We start from the raw sequence: 19,923 nt of genomic DNA, 5'->3' as shown, positions 1-19,923 counted from the left end.
AATAATAATAATAATAATAATACACTTAAGAAATTGGAAATTGCAACACCATGAAGGCATTGGTTGTTTGTGTTGATTTTCAAGATATGGAACGATGCCATGTAGGTATGTAAACGATCAAAGTTCCAGACCCATTGGATTGTTGCTACAGGTCTCCCCACGTGATTGGTCGCGGAGGAATCAACTCCAGTATACGGACTCTGGTGTAGCGTAGTTAACTTGCAGTCTGTGCAGTGAAGTGTTCCCCGTCAAACATGCCTCGACGACAGAGAAGAGCACGCTATCAACAACTGTCGCCGTTTGAGAGGGCTCGGATAATTGGGCTGTGTGAGGCTGGATTATCGCTAAGGACTGTCCCTGCACGTGTTGGCCGACAGGCATCTACGGTACAACGTGTATGGCAGCAGTGATCAAATGAAGGTACCCACACTCGTAGACCTGGCACAGGCCCAGCGCGACAGACAACTGTGAGAGAGGATCGCCGCATCATTCGGATGGCCCGGATGGAACCCCATGCAACAGCAGCGCAAATTCGAGCAGCTGTGGCACAACATGTTACACAACAAACAGTTGGTAATCGCCTGCGTGCAGCTGGCTTACGAGCCCGTGTCCCTACAGAAGGTGTTCCATTGACCCCACAACAGCTACGTGTAAGGCTGGCCTGGTGTGGAAAACGATCGACGTGGGTCGACGAATGACATAGGTTCGTCTTTAGTGATGAATCGCGCTTCTGTCTTACCCGCAGTGATCGCCGGAATCGTGTGCACCGACGTACCGGGAAGAGGGGCCGCCCAGATCTTATTGTCGAGAGGCACACAGGACCAACACCAAGCATTATGGTCTGGGGATCTATTGGCTTTAATGTGAAATCACAATTAGTGCTTGTTGAGGGCACTATGACTGCTCGACAGTACGTTGATAGGGTACTCAATCCAGTGGTTGTCCTATGATGGAGAACATTGCTAATGGGATGTTTCAGCAGGACAAAGCCCGGGTTCACACGGCACGCATCTCCAGAGAAAGTCTCAACGACATCACAACCTTAGAATGGCCCGCCAGATCCCCGGACCTCAGTCCTAATGAGCATGTGTGAGACATGATGGGTCGACAACTGCCCAACCGTCCTCAGCCACCCACAACTCTGGTACAATTGACCCGTGCAGTGCAGCAAGCATGGGCCACAATTCCTCAGGAAGCGATCCAGGGCGTTATTGACTCCATGCCTCGACGAATTCATCAATGTATTGCAGCTCGTGGTGGGCACATCCTGTATTGATTGTTGTCCAAATTGCGGTCAGAGGGACCTTAAAGTGTAATCATCGAAGCACAACCGAACACTCGTCCTGAATGTTCAATGCAGCAATGTAGCACCATTCCTTCTGGGTGTTGCAATTTCCATTTTCTTCAGTGTAATAGTAGTAATAATAATAATAATAATAATAATAGTGTAATAGTAATAATAATAATAATAATAATAATAATTATTATTATTATTATTATTATTATTATTATTATTATTACTAAAGTGATAGAGTAATGTGTTATTTTAAGGTTTCCTAAACTGACTGGATTTCTTTTGTTTTATCACAGTTCGCAACAACTATTTCAAGAAGTTTGGACTTTTCTCCATAGATGTCTCTATTAAAAAACTTGATGTCATGCACTCTGGTGCAAAGTGGAATGACTAGAAATTTTAAGAAAATGTGTGTTTATTGGTTTTTCTAATCTGAATGGACTTTCATTGTGTTTGATACTTCAAGGTTTGCAACACTTCTTACTCATCCCGCCAGCTCTGGAGTCTGGCCAATCATAAATTTTGTGTATTTATTTTTCAGCCAATCAAACGCTTCTTCTGCCTATTTTATCTCCCAATAAAAATGAGAAGGTGTGTCCGGTTTTAGTCCAGAGCCTTCTCGAATCTTCCTCTCGGGTATAGAAGCTGACGCCTTTTCGAGTTAACTTGTCTTATTGATCGTCGTGTTACTGAGTGGGTGTGTTAAGAGAGGAGGCGGGTGCCTCATTCGTCGGCAGGCAGAACACCAGCAAAAGGTAATGGCCACCAGTTTTCTATCTCAGTAGTTATCTCCGCAAGCTGACTCGAGCGGAATGTTCCAATCTTTAACTATGTGACTGTCAATTTCTTAAAATGTAAACTTTCTTCCTCCTCATGTTCAAGTAAGTCAAGTGTACCTGACTGAAAACCGGGAATAGAGAGTGCGTTACCCTCTCGAGTTCCCCTTCAATTAATCTTGAGGTGACTAAGATTTTGTAACCATTTTCGCTTGTAAATTGTAACTTAACTTGTCGATCTAGTCACCTCAGCAGTGTGGGATTAGGCTCTGCATTGTCGGGCCACAAGCCCAAGTAGGGTTTTAACCTCTTGATATCAAGGAGCGCAAGTGTCCGCCCCCATACATTTTGACTTTCGGGGCCAGTAATTGAACCTGTGTTTTTCAACGAAGGCCCGGTAGAATGAGTATTTCTATACTCCTGTAAAAACGTTTCTGTTGAGTGGTTACACTCTTGAGTGTTGAAGACAGTGATATCTGTCTGTACTTGTAAATTGTAGGTTGTGCCTAGAGAGGCCTGACTGTGTAGTTTTATTGAGCAAAGACGCTCTTATCTGAATTGTAAAAGTTAATGGTTACCATGAATAGGCTGTAAGGGTTTGGGAGCGTAGTCTTCTTGGTAAAATGGTAGAGCATTGAGGCTCTTTCTTCAGATATAAAATATATTTGTGTGATACTGAATGGCGCCTTTGGAAAGCCATAGTGCAGCAAAGTGCTCTTCCAAGATATTGTGAGCTAAATTTTCTATAAAACAAATTGGGAGATTCCTCTCCTTGTCTATCTGTCAAACGCAACAGTAGTGATGTTGTGACCTTTGTAAATTATGAGCTTGAAGCTCAAATCATAACTTACCTGTTCTTGGTTTTTCTGCTTCTCTATTTTGTACAAACTATCTCTTGTACCTAAAATCTTGTCGTTTGTTAAAATTTAATATCTGAAAAAGAAATATAACCTTTATTTTAAAGCTTTTTTTTTTTTGCTGTTGGCTTGACTTCGCACCGACACAGATAGGTCTTATGGCGACGATAGGACAGGAAAGGGCTAGGAGTGGGAAGGAAGCGGTCGTGGCCTTAATTAAGGTAGAGACCCCAGCATTTGCCTGGTGTGAAAATGGGAAACCACGGAAAACCATCTTCAGGGCTACCGATAGTGGGGTTCGAACCTACTATCTCCCGAATACTGGATAGTGGCTGCACTTAAGTGACTGCAGCTATCGAGCTCGGTGAAGTTTTAAATTAATCTTTGACTATCGTAGATAGACCCATTCCAACCAGCACCTTCCTTCACCTCTGCGTTCCACAGAATACACCGGAACAATAATAATAATAATAATAATAATAATAATAATAATAATAATAATAATAATAATAATAATAATAATAATAATAAGCTTTTAGTGCCGAGAGTGTCCGAGGACAAGTTTGGCTCGCCACGTGTGGGTCTTTTGATTTGACACCTGTAGGTGACCTGCGCGTTGTGATGAAGATGAAATAATGATGATGAAGACGACACATACACCCAGCCCCCGTGCCAGCGAAATTAACCAATGATGGTTAAAGTTCCCGACTCTGCCGGGAATCGAACCCGGGACCCCTGTGGCCAAAGGCTAGCACGGTAACCATTTAGCCACGGAGCTGGATATAATAACAATAAATTAAATACTACACAAATTACAAATACAAATGATCCTGTTGAGTTAAAGATCGGTGAATAAATGTTTATTTTATGATAGACTCACTACCGTACAGTTATTTTCTTCTTTGTTTAATTTATTCTTACTCGACGAACTGTTGGTAATTGCCATGGCACAGAGCCTTCAAGCAAGTTCAAGTAATTTTTGAAATGTTCGCATATCTGAAAAGCCTGTGTAGGATTCCCCCGAATCATTTGCAAATGCAGAGCGAACTTCTGCCAACAATTTCATCCATGATGAGATTATGTAAGTGGTTGAATTCATCTTTGTTCAACCTGAAGTACATCTGAAATCTTTCTGGTTACCCATTTAGCTCTCTTACTAAATTGTGGTATTCACCGCAAATTACTTTCATGTACTCGCAGTCGTTTACGACAGACAGTACTCGGCAACAGAAACATCACAAGCAATCAAAAGATCATCAGAATCCGATGAACTGGATGTATTATCGTAGCTTGTCATCGGACGAAGTATAATCCGACCTGTGAACGTGAGGACAGTGTGGTCACGCCGCGTACAGTGGCATCGTCAACCTCCCCTCCAGGCTGACTCAGCTCAGAGGGAGTTCACGAGAAGTGACAGTATTGTTGGGAGATCAGAAGAATGCACATGCTGGGCGAGGCACGGGACGAAGGGGTTTTCACCAGCAAAGCCAGTGACGCAGTGGTTACCATAGCAACTCCGCTAGTACCCAGGCGAATTTGCATTATCTTCTACTGGCAGCTCTTCGCTCTTGTCAGTTGTAATCCAGCAAACTGCGAAGTGTGAGTCAATGTTTTCGTGTAGCAGATAAGAGCAGATAAGAACCGATCTGTCTGGGCAGAACAGGAAGTTCGTGCTTGCAGGCCGCATTCCTCATTCTTGCATTCTTCTCATCTCTACACAGTAGTGTGTTTCCAGTGTGTTTCCGCCTTAAGTGTCGAGTCCTCGGGAGTCTCATTTTCACGCCCTTCGTGGTCTCCTTGGCTCATACCTCCAGTTTTCAAAGTGTTGCGACCCTTCCATTTTTCCCTCTGATTTGTGTTACTACAGGATGGTTGTCGAGCTGTACTCGCTCTCAAACCACAGCTCCAGCACACAGATAGCGTGAGAAGCGATAAGATAATAATGTCACATGGCCAAGTCACTAAGTTATCCTACAAGGAAGTACTTGGTTACTGCTGCTCATATATTCATTGCTGCGGTTAGTGGCGTCACTTCATTCCAGCTCTGGGCCTGTTGACAGCAGGAACAAGGTAAGAGTATTTCGATTATGGACCCAATATTATTAAGATCAGGAAGAATTTGTTAGTGTCTCTGGGAGTTAGTGGGGCCGATGACCTTCGATGTTAGGCCCCTTAGAACAACAAGCAAAAAGCATCTGGGAGTTAGTGACGTGATGTTGATTATTATTAGTAGCAGTAGTAAAACCATTCAAGCGCTTTAGGGTTTTTCAATCGTGAAATTGCCAACGTTTCGCTCCAGTATAGCAGGATGCTCGTCAGTCCGATTGCTACACCTTACCTAGACGATAGCGGCTAGTGCGTCGTTGAGTCACTAGTGCAAGTTTCCTGTGTAGGACCATGTAGTGACGGTGGCAAGTATGTACCTCCACTTGCAGAAAAAATACATTTATTATTATTATAATGTTCATTAATTATAATAATAACAATAATAATAAAGATATATTGTAGCAAATTTGAGACGTAGGGTGACAATCACTTGGACTCTGTATAATGTAGGCCTAATTTTTGCAGGCTGACATTTGTACAATAATTGTGCTAAATATAAATTGTTTATATGAAACACGTCATATTGCCGGTTGAAAGTACAGGTCCTCCACTAGGCTGAGCCCGCTGTCACACAGGGCATCGAACGATCAAGAGCGACCAACTGGCATCGAGTACTAACGACTAAATTCATTTACCTTGTCACACTGCTCATCGATCGAGAGGAATCGACTGCACGGAAACAGCTGATATTCCCGCCCAGTACCGTACAGGCTACAGACGTATTCATATTCACGGGAGAAAAAGAATGTGTTGTGAAAGCGATAATTCGGGTGGAAATATGATTCTAACCTATGAATATATTAGGAGAAAGGAAAGAACCAGACGATCGCAGTGGACAAGGTAAAGAGCCATGGAGAATTCCACCAAAGTGTGCCTTCGTTGTGGAATGACGAAGAAAAATTCAGGAACTAGTACCGAATGTTCATCAATAATTACGGTATAAGGAATTAGAGGAAAAAATGTAGTCACTAATAAATATCAGGCAAACAAATCACAGGAAAAGTATAAGTTCTGAGGAAAGGCTGACACTATCGTTAAATTCAATTTTCACAACGATTTTTTTAGGTTTAAAGTCAGAAGTGATGTTCACCTCCGAAACAACTACTGTATGTCCATGGCAAAATAAGATCAAATAAAGGATTAGTGGCAGGTACATTTCCTTCCATTCTGTAGGATTCTAATAAAGTATTGATAAAAAAGGACTGAAAACGGTTATGTAGCCTACATCAATTTGAATTCATAATTTGAAGGTGCTACAATGACCAGTGGAAATATATTTATTTAGGCCTACAGGTTTCTGGACATTGGTGACTCATACAGATTTAGGATTGCTCACAATACATCAGTGGATTTGTTCCTATTATATGTGATGCCATTCATAGAGCACTACAGCCAGAATTCTTGACAGGGTCAAAGTTCCAACAAAAGCCTCACAACAGTGGCTCATTATACTTCAAATATAAGACTAATACCATTTATGCTTATTTGTTTTAATGATGCTGGATCTTGGAGCATAATTACTGTCTTTTCAAATGATATTTTGAGGTGTTTATTAGATGGAGGTTAACAGCTTTTTTTTTCCATACCACTTGGTGAGATCCCACCTACCAAAACAATAGACATATCAAGAAATGCTTCCAGTCAAAATTTACATTACCTAATGTAGAAATAATGTGTCAAGTTTCATTACAATCCTGTAAATAATTTTGAAAGAAAAAAAATGCACATATGCTCTGAATATTGTGAAAATGATAAAAGTATTGGAGTTCCTTACACTGTTTCTCTCCCTCATGATCCTCTGCAAATCTCTTGTTGCCTCTCCTCTTCTTTGTTAATGTGCCATGTTCAGAATAGTATCATATTGCTTTCATGACAAAGATGTTGCTGAATTTCTGTAGGCCTACTGTGTTTTGTTCAAAGAATCTAGGTCCATATCCAACTTTGCAAGAATGACAATCCTGTCTTAATTTATATCATTGAAGACTACAACAGCTTCAAAAGCAGCTAATTTTACCAAATGGCTGTGAAGAAAGATTGTCTATGGACATCTCTTCCAAAGTAAATTCTCTTTGGGGTTCTGTGTATTCACATATGTGTACATTTCTTGAGGAGTTCAGGTGAGGCTAGTGCTCTACACTAGCTTAATAACTATAGGAAAAGCTTCTGGAATATTGTTCTAATAAGTTGGCAGTGTAATAGACTGATACTTTTCACAACTACATGTAAATTACACACAAGGTCTTGTTTATTACCCTCATCACTAAGCATAAAGTACTGTCCCCCCAAACTCTGCACTGGCAAGCTGCTCTAATTGCTCACTTGACAATAATAAACCAATTAATATAAATCCTGCACTTCCATCCAAGTTACTGGTAAACTCCTTGGTACAGAGTAACAACTTTTTCGGCAAAGGTCTGGTAGGACTCTCTTTCTTACCTCAATGTTGATTTTGCCTTTCTGTGTATTGTTCATATGTAACTTCTTTACTGATATGAACAATACCAAGCCTATCTATCCATCCTGAAATACTTTCCTTATGAATCAGTTCAAGGAAAATGAAAACTTTGCCTTCAATTTAACCCAAAATGAGAACCAAACACTGCAAAAAATAATAGGTGCTAATAACAAGCACCTTGCCTTCTATTTTTAGAAGTGAAGAGTGTGCCTTTCTAACAGCTAAATACTATTGCCATCTACAGTAAAATGTTATTTAGGCCTGTTGCTCAGGTGGTAAATGATTTAATTTTGCTATATCTTACATTGCCTGTCAAAACTGTTTGTAAATACCAATTATATAAATTAATGTTTGACAGAGTAGGGTGTATGGGTCTTTTAAGATCTTGGATTGACTTACAGGGTAATTAATCTACTCAACCTTTTATTACAAGCATGTAACTGTCATATGCATATGCTTTTTATAAATATGTACATGTTCTGCCATCATATCCCCTTAATATCACATCCCACAAAATACAGTTTTTTTTATGTTGTAGATTAAAATCTACAAAACTTTGGTAGAAACACCTGTCAAAATAGTTACAAATGAATTTTTCATCTTTGTTTTTCATTGTTTATATGGATCTACAGCACAAGAAATAAAATAATCAGTCTACCTTGATGCCCCCTGTAGGCCTATATGTTATTAATAAATTATAAGTACGGTAACAGACATGAAAGTAGCGATTGCTGGTGCAGACAGGTACCAATGGCAGGAGAGTACTTGGAATGAGGAGATAAAGGCTACCTAAGTTACAAAGGTATAAGGTGGCAGGGAGGGATTCTGTCAGGTATAACTCTAGTAAGAATTTTGTCCTATGCATACGACTTGGTCTATTGAAACTGTGCAATCTAATATCTTGCAACTTCAAAAAGGATGCAATGAATATGACATGAAAATTAGTCGTTTCAATTCTAAAGTGATGGCAGTAGGGAAGAGTAGTAGAACTGAATGTCAGGTTGAGAATACAAAATTGGAACAGGTAGATAATTTCAAATAGGTATTTAGGATGTGTATTCTTCCAGGATGGCAGTATAGTAGGCAACATTGAATATAGATGCAGTAAACCCAATGCAATGAGCTTGCAGTTGTGTTCAACAGTATTCTGTAAGAAGACAGTTAGCTCCTGGACAAAACTACTCATGTCTTTACACTGGTCTGGTTTCAGACCACCTGTGCTGTACATACCTAATGCAATGAGTTTGCAGTTGTGATCAACAGTATAGGTACCAAAAGAAGGAAGTCAGCTCTTGGACAGAACTATCAATACGCCGGTCTGGTTTCAGACCACCTGTGCTGTACAACTGCTTACTACATACACACAGAAGGGACCTTACTACATGTATTTCAAAATACTCCTTTCCTTGTAAACCATACATGTTCTACCACATAAAATATACAAATTAAGATGTTGTAATAATGCTAATAATTTTAAAAAATTGGAGTTAAGGTTCTTTCCCATCAGGTGCTAATACACATAACTCACTGAGGATTCAAATAAATATTGATAGATAAGTAGGCTATAACAAAAACTGATTTAATTAAAAAAGTAGAACATTTCTCAAGAACATAAATTTTATTTGATTCTTTCTTGATCTAACACTGTATACAACAGTTCCTGAATTTTAACTTTGAAAACCCTTCGACCTAGTACACTCATTCTTTCCATGTCATCACAAAGACACTAAAAAATAACACTGATTACATTTTCTTTTCAGTTTTCAGTATCTTTTCTAAATATTCACTTAACACATCACTGTCACTGTCACTTTCACATTTCTGTTTCTTTTATTTTTAACTGCTGGCAGAGCTGTTTGTGGAAGCAGAAGCCACTGGACTGGAAGTTGAAGTCCCTTCAGTAATTTCTGATCTGTAGGAGTAAGACCCCTCCAACACAAATTATTTCTGCTTCCTCCTCCTCTATTTCAGCTTGGTGAAAAGGCTCTCACACATCAGGTGCCACTTCCATAGATGTGTTTGTTACAGAACTGAAAAAAATGAACAACATATTAATGCAATTCTTCTAAATTGGAGCTATATTTTAGTCTGGACACAAGCCTTCTGCTTAAGAAATTGTTACTTTCAATAATTATTTTAGTAAGATGATTGTTAGGTTGGATTATATTATATTACTTTCAGTTATATCTGATAAATTAATGAACAGATGGGTGGAACTTATGGCCTACAGACTGAATCTTCCCCTCACTCTTTCACAACTATAACACTGGTCTGTAGTGTAGGCCTACTTTTAAAAATAAATATTACAGAATTGTACCTTTTTCCAGCAATGAAGAGTTCCAGAAAGTTGAGAGCATTGAAGTAGACCCATGTTATGTTTTCTGTACAGCAGAACCTGGGAGGAGAGGGAGGATGTTATCTCTCCAAGTTCGATATCCAGCCTTCAGAATTTGCCTTGTTTTGGCACAACTTTTTCCTGAAACAATGAATCAGAATATTGTGACATATACATGTAGTAGGCCTACTTATGGCATAGGCCTACACTTATTTGTCATTAAAGCGAACAATGGTAGGCCTATTCATTTCATTAGGTACCGGTACGAGATGGAGGTTAGGAAAGCATTGCTTATGTTTTCCAAACATTTCTTCAATTAAGTTACAAGAATGATAATTACTAATTCTCCTAGTATAACTTTTTTTACCAATCTATTCCGTATAATATATTTTATCAATAAATAATCTAAGATAACACTATTCATAACATAATCGTAAAAATATAATAAGTACTTACCAGTTTTTGTCCCAGTTCTCGACGCTATAGAATGCCATACAAAATTCACGGTCTCCCTATTACTATATCCAGGGAGTCTAGGATTATACACCACTTTGTTTTCATACACTAAGCAAATTAATGTTTCGATTTCATCAACAGATGACAATGTTGCGTCCGCCATCATCGAACGACTGCGACTGAAAAACGGACACGTTTGTTTTCACAAACCAGTCGATCTTCATCGCTCGTAGTTGATCGCTGACGATCGATGCTGTGTGACTGGTGCCACTGCCCTCTGTAGGTTTGTTTTCTTAGTCGGTTGATCGCAGTCGTTCGATCGAGCCTGTGTGACAGCCCCCTGAGACTTCACTTCTTGGATGTGTCCACTCATGTTGAACTACTGGTTCCAGTACGATCTAGTCTCTGGCCTTACAGTAATCTATGAGCTACACTTCATCTCTCCTAGAGTGAAACTTGTGTTAACTTATGACTTGGCAATCCCTCGGTGAATGGCTTACAGGGGAAACCAAAGTGGCCAATATTCGAATCTCTGTGATGCATGTGCGAGTTTTGAAGTAAGGTCATGGTATCACACGAAACTCGAGGTCCCGTGATCATTATTACAATACACAACCTTGATTTGACTTTCACAGAGATGGGAGGGGTAAGGGATTGGAATAGATTATCAAGGAATGTTCGATAACGTTTAAGAAAAAGCTCGTAAACAATTAATTGATAGGGATTCTGGCACCTGGGCCTTAGCCCTAAATGTTGATGATTGATTTGGCTGGTGTGTAAAAACGTAATGATGTTCGTTCTCGGTAATTCGAGTTCTCGAACCTAGTTCTCCAAGGTCCAAATGCTGTCCCTAACTGCGACTGCCAAACGTGAATTCAGGTGTTTTAAACCTAACATATAAACGCATATTGTTATTATTATTATTATTATTATTATTATTATTATTATTATTATTATTATTTTTTATTTTTATTTGCTAGGGGCTTTACGTCGCACCGACACAGATAGGTCTTATGGCGACGATGGGATAGGAAAGGCCTAGGAGTTGGAAGGAAGCGGCCGTGGCCTTAATTAAGGTACAGCCCCAGCATTTGCCTGGTGTGAAAATGGGAAACCACGGAAAACCATTTTCAGGGCTGCCGATAGTGGGATTCGAACCTACTATCTCCCGGATGCAAGCTCACAGCATTATTATTATTATTATTATTATTATTATTATTATTATTATTATTATTATACTAGTATCTGATTTAGCTTTTTATTTTTCTAAAAGGTTAAGCACTCATTTATTGTTACAATAAGATCAACAGTAGACTATTAGAACAAGTGTTGTATAGGACTTAAGGTTTTAGCAAAGCAAAAAGCAAATTCATCTCCGTACAGGCCATGAAGGCCCTCGGTGGGTGGAAGGTAAAGGCTTTCACTATCCGTAACCTCGGCACGTGGAGGGGTAGAACGGTTAGCTGTATGCTCGGTCACCTTTGCCCCCATTTGGTGCTCATTCTTTGGGTGTAGGCTGAGTCAAAGTTAAGGTCTTACTAATCTAACATTGTAATTTACTTTCGAAAATAAAATGTAAATTTTTCTTTCATGGATAAATTAATTGAATTTTTCATAAAACAAAATAGCTAAATAGCATCTAACGATACTACTAGTAGACGGTACGTAGAGTAATTAACGTAAACCAATTTTAAACAGACAGATTCAGTTAATGAAAATAAAGTCTAAAATTTAACTAAACTTATATTCCAAATGCTCTTGATATCAGGAAAACCAATTGTTTATTCAACAGTAATAACATTGATTTAACTTGAGATTTGCAGTGATATTCTTTCTTGATTTCATATCGTAAGGATATCAGCGACTTCATCAACGATAATCTGTCTTGCCTTCTCATTCTGTACTGACAATAGACTTATGACTTCTGGAGTCGTAGAACCGTTGTTTTAATTATCTCACTGTTAATTGCAACAAAATTAAGCGTAATTAAATTACAAGTAATTACTTACAGAACCACGGAACATCCCTGACTTGACGGAGCCCGGAGCAGTGCACCTGTAGCACCTGCATGGTACGATAGAAAACCTCAGACTTACAGAACTACACGAAACAGGCTGTGAGAAAAAAACATTTACTTATGTTAAATATTACAGAACAACAGTTACGAAAACGAAACGTACAGACTCTACCTTATTCTAAAAGAAATTGTCGAGTGTCTTTGTAGGGCCTATTACAGTAGTGATGAAAACAAAAACATGTCATTACCTTTTAAAAAGTGGCTTCTGTTTTAACGAACTGCACCTTTTGAGGGGAACAGCAATGTCACACCACCGTCAGAACAACAGGTTGTCCGTCGGCATCGCCTCCACCTGTTCGACATAACGCATAGCGAGGAGTTGAGGCTGACAGACTGTGTTCAAGGTCAGTCCCCCGTGTGCTGTGTTCAGCTTTAAAACTGAAAAGTGACGACATATTATTTTTATTAATTCACATTTTTCAATTCCAAAAATAGCTTTCACGGCCACAGATCTTAAAGTCTAGGGAACAGAACCAGCTGTTGGGTGATTGGGTTGTGTGCGTTTGCACTCATCAGTTGCATTGGCACGCCCCTCCAAGACTCTGGTTAGCAGAGGCAGACACATTTTTTTGTTTTCATTCTCACCTTGAAGGCCAACTGTGAATCGAAGCGTATTTATTTCGAAGTTATTTCATTCTTGTCCTTTTTACGACAAAAGAACTAACACTACTACTACTAAAATGTTTTCATTCCTCCCCTGAAGGGGGAGGCGGGCCTCATAGACGGTGAGGCTGTCTCTCAGGCCGAGAGATTTGTTGCGGTGATGGAGATGCTCGGAGTCGGCGAGGGGTCTGGCGGCCGTGGCCTAAACTAGGAACTGTCCCGGCATTTGCCTTAGTGCAGGAGAATGGAAAACCACGGAAAGCCATTCTCAGGACAGCCGATGTTTGGGGCCAGCCGTGAAGACCAGCCCTGTCCCCTCTCCCGAATCCAGAGGCGTAGAGCCACGGTAGAGCTCGGTTGGCCGGTCAGAGGCCGAGCTGTTGGACCACGGACCAACCGTGGCCACTTGTAGGCCGAAATCCAATCTGCATCTACCGACCGCCCCCCCCTCCCCCCAAAGAAGTGATTGACAAAGGTTTATCATTCCCCACCCTGAAGGGCCACCGAGAGTGTTATGCCTGGCCAAGAGATGTGGGCGAGTTGGGGAGATGCGGTGGAGGAAGAAGGGGGGGGGGGGTAAAGAAAGTGAAGAAGGAGGAGATGGGAGGGGGTTTGTTTTCTTAGCTAAGGGGTTTGTACCTTTCTTTTTTTCAGTAGTATTTACAAAAAGTTTTGTCTTTTTGTTTGTTTGCTTGTTTGTTTGTTTGTTTGTTTGTTTGTTTTACATATACATTGATATACAAGTACATTCTACACTTTGACAGTACTTGACAGGGGGCACATCTGTGAAGAGAGACATAATATCCCTGGTGTACTCAGGATGAAAGTCTATTCGGTTATTACAAATACTGGAGAAGACGCGATTCTGTGATGTGGTTGCTTGAGCTGAGGGGGTTGGGAATGTGTTTAGAAAAGAGTTTCTAATGGTGTAAAGTTGAATTGCGAATTTAGGCCGGTATCTGTGGTTAAAATGAAGATTGAATGATTTGCTGCGGCTTGTAAGTCAGTGAGAACCAAGGGTCTGTTGTAGGGGTGGATATTTAGTAATGAAATGGTGACAAAACGAATGAGATATTCGGCGGTAGGTGTTTGAAAAAGGGAACGGTTAGGTGATGTAGGTGGATCGATGATTCTGATAGGGGCTATGAGTTTTGGTTGGTTTTGAAGAGGTGCAGGGCGACGACGGCAGTGCCGAGAATACACTGCGTGGTTACATCCACAGATATGGCATGGCGGGGGTTGATGTGCGCTGGGACACCTGGGTGTAAAATTATTTTGATTGCAATGTCCACATTTAGGAGTCTTGGCGGTGCACTGAATTGTGGTATGATTATTGGAGATGAGACAGCGCTCACGCCGGATGGCTTGTGGAGGTGGTGCGCGAGATGGTTCCACTTTATGGTGGTGTCTATGGATGGAGACTCCGCTGCCCAATACACGGTCGACATCTTCGGGCGATGCCAGAAGAATTTTCACCATATAGGTGGGGCCCGTGGAGTTCTTAATTATGAATGCCTTCTCAACTGGGATGCTTTTCGCGTGGAGTTAGGAAATTATTCTTTCTTCTGTAATATAGGGGGTCAACACCTCGTATTACACAGCTGAGAAGGCGGTAACGTTGCGGGAAATGGGAAGTTTTGGTGGGTTGAATTGGGAGTGGTTGAAAAGGGGTACTTGAACCAAGCTGGTGAGCTCCTATTGCAGTGAGTTGAGCGGCCACGGTGTCCTCATTAACTTGAACGATGACCCTAGTTGTCGTTCGTCGGATGTCCGCTATATCCTCACGGCGCATATTAAATCTGAGATGGGTGGAGAAAATGGCCTGGTGAGATTGGAACTCGGGGGCAGGGTTGGGGAGTAGAAATGAATACGTTCCTGACGGGGTAGGTTGGAGCAAACGGGAATGACTGTGCCGGATATGGATGAAAGTCCGAGTTGAGAGAGGGTAGTGGTGGTGGGTGGAGAATTGGCAGAAATGGGCTGATTGATTGTGTCCGTGGACGGCGGCGGCGCACTTGTAATGTCTGTCGATGGTACAGGTTCCGGGTCCAAAGCAAGGCGACGTGGAGCTTGCTCTTCTTCCGGATCAGACTGTGGAGGAAACCTCTTAAACTGCAAGTGAAATCTAGTGTTGTCCTCCAGCGGAGCTGGTATCATCTGACCTGGTACTCAGTAGCTGCGAAACTGGACATAACAGCCGAGTGGTAAGCTGCAGCGGCTGTTTGACTGAAGTCAGTGGCGACGATGGTGGTGGTTGTGGTGGCCGTTGCTGTATGGTGACTGGACGATAGGATGAATAACGATACATGACGGAGATTGATTTTACGGGAGTCTGAGGAAATACGGTATTGCTGATGATGGGCTCGACCTGAGGTGACACCTCTCGGATTTTTTCTGTCCATGTAGTCAAAACGCATTTTAATAGTGAATGCCCTGCGTGCCTGAGTTATGGTGTAGGCAAATCGTTGGACGGCGAAGGATGTGAAAAAACTGCATGGCCGGCCATGTTAGCCAATAATGAGTGTTAACCTGCTAAAGGAGAAGTGAATTCTCCGTTCAAAACTATGTACTCCCGTGGAGATACAATTCCAAAAATGGCCTTCGCGGTCGTAGATCTTAAAAACTCGGGAATAAAACCAGCTTTTGGGTGGTTAGACCGTGTGGGTTTGCAGAGTTTCGCCAGACGTGCCATTTGGGCTCATCAATTGGATTGATACGCCCCTCCAACACTCTGCTTTGCAGTGGCAGACCAACTGCGTGGTCCCGCCATGTCAGCATTCACATTTTTCATCTCGGATTTATGGAAATTTCGGACTTTCGAGATTTGACTATGTTAGTATTTAGACTTTAACTGAAGTTGAATAGAAGTCTTGATTTAAATTTTCATAGGTGAAATTCAAAGTTGCCCTAATTGTATTCGTTGTTACACATACATTCATTATTGTATTCCAAACATCTGTATGTACCTGCGTGATAAAATGTAAAATGGCATGTAGTTCTGATGATTGTTGTTTAGTTCTCAAGTAGCCAACATCAGCAGCAAGAGACATAACTGTATGACATCGGCTACTGTGTGCAGGCATTTAAGCTGCCTTCGTAACAGTCTCCACTTTCTGTCTTACTTCAATCGGGTCGCGGTTTTGATTTTGTCGGGTGAACAAATAATTGAAACATCTAACATAAAATATTGAGAATTGTGATAAATTAATATATTTTCTTTGTTGAGTGTATTGGTATATTATTGTAATGAATTGTTACTGTGATATGAATGTAGAATAATCAGCATTTCAGACACAGAAGGCACAACATATTCCTGAAAGTGGTCAAGTGAAGTGCCTACAAAAAGCAATTGAGGTTGCAGCCAGTTTTCGGGCTCAGCACTCGACGTAAATATCAGTACTACGAGATTATGTAATCTCGTTAGGGAGGTGCGTATATTCGAGCACATTTATCATTAATGTTCATAATTTTCATACAGTGATACTACAAAAACACTGTGCAGTATTATTTCTGACTTGGATGTATTGCTTTCAACAATTGTTGCTGTCCAAGAAGGAAATCGAAGAATTTTGGACAGTTTGTGATAACTACTTCGTATATAAGACCTGAGAGCGCATTTGCCTCTAAATTCTGGTATAGTCACGGCCATACTTGATATTATAATTAAACAATTATATCTTGGAATAGTCTGAAGTGTAAACATGGCTTTTATTATAGTTTACATTGCCCTTGTCGTGTACTGGTACCTTGCATTACATCAATGTTCTCTGTTGAAGGTGGGGCTTAATACTGACTTATTTCCTCAGTTATGTGTGACTTCAGTCTATCTCTCGTTATGTATGGTGCTATTACCCTTCAAAACTATTCCTTAAGGTGGTTGTGAGAACTTAGTAGAGTCTATTATACTTTCTAACATTTGGTCATTTTATTCTGCTCTGCGATGTACAGTATGCAATCTAGCCACTTATTCAGAGTGGATTATATACAGTAAGTGGAGGCTTACAGGTATATGTATATCATCCTGAAATAAACAATCAGCCAGTCACTCCAGGTTTAGTCTGTCTCCGAAATGTTGTTCCAATGGAAGCTGGGAAAGGACATCTATCTATCTATCTATATATATATATATATATATATATATATATATATATATATATATACAAGCAAGATGGTCTGGAGCAATGTATATATATATATGAAGGTATATACTGAACCCTTTTGGTCCATATTGAAGGATATCTACCTTTCTTACCTATCAGCAAAGTTCATGAGATCTGTCTCTTGGGTCGTATCGGGTTCTTCGTCACTTGCTGAGGTAAGGTAGGGTTCAGTAATTCTAATCTATCTACTTGAATGAAAGGTCTGTTTAAAACATTCCTATTTATTCATGAAATTCTGATGCATTCTGATTTGTCAACGGTATCATTGAAATTAATCGTGTCCACTGGACACCACAATCATTTTTATTACATAGAAGGTCAGAACACTGGTGTGAGCCTTGACGTAACTGCCTGGTGGGCATTCTTACTAGAAACCATTGTCTCATTTTTATTAAAGAAAGGAAAGTCTGGATATCCTTAAATTCGGCTTCCATGTGAAACCACATGTACCATCATAGTGATTCGTTATGGTCCAGCCCTAGTAACACGAACTCTGGACTCTGGGTATAATTAAGGTAGACCAATCGGTGTGTGCCACACAGTGGTTATACGACATGGACCCTTAATTGAATCGATGTGACCTGCGTCTATGTCATGGACCGACATCTAAACTTCTAAATTACTTTAAAGTCATTGTGGATGATGACCGCAAGGAAAATGATGCTACAGTGGCATATGGCCCTAATCTAAGTCACTGAGGTTGATGACCCCCTGACCATCCAAGTTTCTAAGCTGAAGGCTAAACACAATTAAGATACATCGGTTGATGACGAAAGTTCCCACTTTACTATCCCCAGCACATTCACTGCTCAATCAATCAAAGTTAAATAATACAACAATAGCAATGCTCACAATACTTTGTGGCAGTAAAATCCATTACCTTCGGATATGTCCCCTTAATAGTTACGTTAACATTTACACATTCCCCAGAAAACAAACTAAGATTTCCAGAATGCATCTCCAAGTTATTCGCTTGATTTAAAGTTATTTCAAAATGCGGTTTCACTGAATTTAACAATTAAATAAATTTAAATGATTTAATGAAATCTTAAAGGACAACAAATTCTATATCCGCGGACTCTGGTTTCTTCACAAATGCCTACGCAATTGTGTTCTCACAATTTTAAATCCTGTGATTATTATTACATTATTACATTACATTACATTACATTACATTACATTATTACATCATTCATGTCCAGTTTATATCCTGTACGTGCAAACCAATAGCAACTCGCCATATAATTACGATGTCATATCTCGTCATAACATTTTATAAAGTTTGCGCGCCCCTCACAGACAAACAATCATCACTACCATCGCTCTATATTTCGGACAACCCTAAATTTGGCTAAACTTGTTCATTATACTCTAAGTCCGTCGTATCAAATGCACATTATGTCCCCAATTAAACAAATTTTACAGTATCTAATAACACTCAGGTTATTCCCGGATGAAAATTTCAACTAAATCCAACATTTAACGTTGTCCGCGGCCGAGAAATACAATCTCAATTCCACGCGTGTCCCGTCATATCCCCGCTGTGTTCCCCTATCAGCTGACGGCATTTCGCCCAAGCCTGCTTGGCAGTGATACGATACATCTGCTCGTTTTACCTGACTGGCTTCTCAAAATGCTCCCTTTTAAACTCCGCCGGCATAATTAAACAAATACGATATTCTAACCAACAAAATGCACATAGATTATACTTCAAAATGCCCACAATAATTATACACGTCGCAAATTAATACCAGCGCGGATTACTTGCATATTGCTTTCCATTCCCAACATTATAAAATCTTCCTCGGGCTTCCACAAGTCCCGGCTTTATTGACAGGTCTCTAACCTGATTCACAAATCTCATCTCGACTCACACGACAAAACTAACCTCTGTTTCCCAACTCACGACTATCACCGACAAAAGAACTGGAATAAAATCCTTACTAGAATCCACGACGTCTAATACGCACAGTGCATTAATAATGAATAACTTCGCATAAAATGATATCGTATTTTAATAACTGGATTTTCACGAAATGACTGAAAAATTCTACTAGATCTTTTTATTGTCAGTCAGACACAGTTTAAATGAGCCTAGAAAAACGTTTCACTCCATGACCAAATTCATCACACTATACTCTCACCCGACAGCGCGCTTCCACTCGATTGAAAATGGGTAACTATGGATTCCTTATCTTATTTACGTCAAAATTTCAGACAGAAAAATTTTACGTCGAATGAACATCTTAATTTGACATCACAAAATATAGGCAGTGAACACACGGAAATGACGATCTACATTAGACGTGATATCACTTCGAAACCCTATTTAATAACTTTTTACAACATCATACGGCACTCGCAAGACTTTAAAAATTTATCCAAGTGGAAAATAAAACAAATGACTCTTTTTTTGGGTCGTATTCTAACATTTACAAAACCACATAGGGGGACCATCTGCGTCGTATATACCCCATTCAAATATACATTTTAGAGATCATGAAACAAGATATAATAGGTAGTACGATGGTAAGTCACATACCTTATGTTACGCCGTCGGTCATCATTGGACTCACCAGCGACCCTGGCATTTTTATTTAGCCATTTTTACATTTCTGGCTTTACAGATCATTATATTTCTTCAGGTTTCCTGGAAATAAAGCATTAAAAAAAGAAAATGCCCTTCACTTTTTCTTGTTGAGCACACACGGTAGACTGTATTTATTTCCGCACACGAATTACTTTATCACATAAAATTTTATCCGGTACTTTGACCGTCCTATATGCTACAATTAATTCCACTC

At 40.1% G+C, this 19,923-nt stretch overlaps 1 protein-coding gene and 1 long non-coding RNA gene across 2 annotated transcripts in view; one reads left to right on the top strand and one right to left on the bottom strand.

Annotated features, from left to right (window-relative positions):
* The first annotated feature begins 4,925 nt into the window (after positions 1-4,925).
* The window catches only part of LOC136874406 (ankyrin-3-like), a 78,809-nt gene continuing 63,811 nt past the window's right edge, over positions 4,926-19,923 (top strand). Inside the window, exon 1 of the mRNA XM_067148039.2 lies at positions 4,926-4,997. The gene's annotated coding sequence lies outside the window, so the exon portion shown is untranslated. The remainder of the gene's footprint in view (positions 4,998-19,923) is intronic.
* LOC137500977 (uncharacterized) lies at positions 9,057-10,614 on the bottom strand. The gene is made up of 3 exons (XR_011018303.1): positions 10,280-10,614; positions 9,806-9,964; positions 9,057-9,518 (listed from the first exon to the last, which is right to left on the bottom strand). It is a non-coding gene; the product is annotated as an uncharacterized lncRNA (long non-coding RNA).

This window comes from Anabrus simplex, chromosome 5 (genome assembly GCF_040414725.1).
Source record: "Anabrus simplex isolate iqAnaSimp1 chromosome 5, ASM4041472v1, whole genome shotgun sequence".
Classification (NCBI taxonomy): Eukaryota; Metazoa; Arthropoda; class Insecta; order Orthoptera; family Tettigoniidae; genus Anabrus; species Anabrus simplex.
This window is presented reverse-complemented; position numbering and strand designations above follow the sequence as displayed.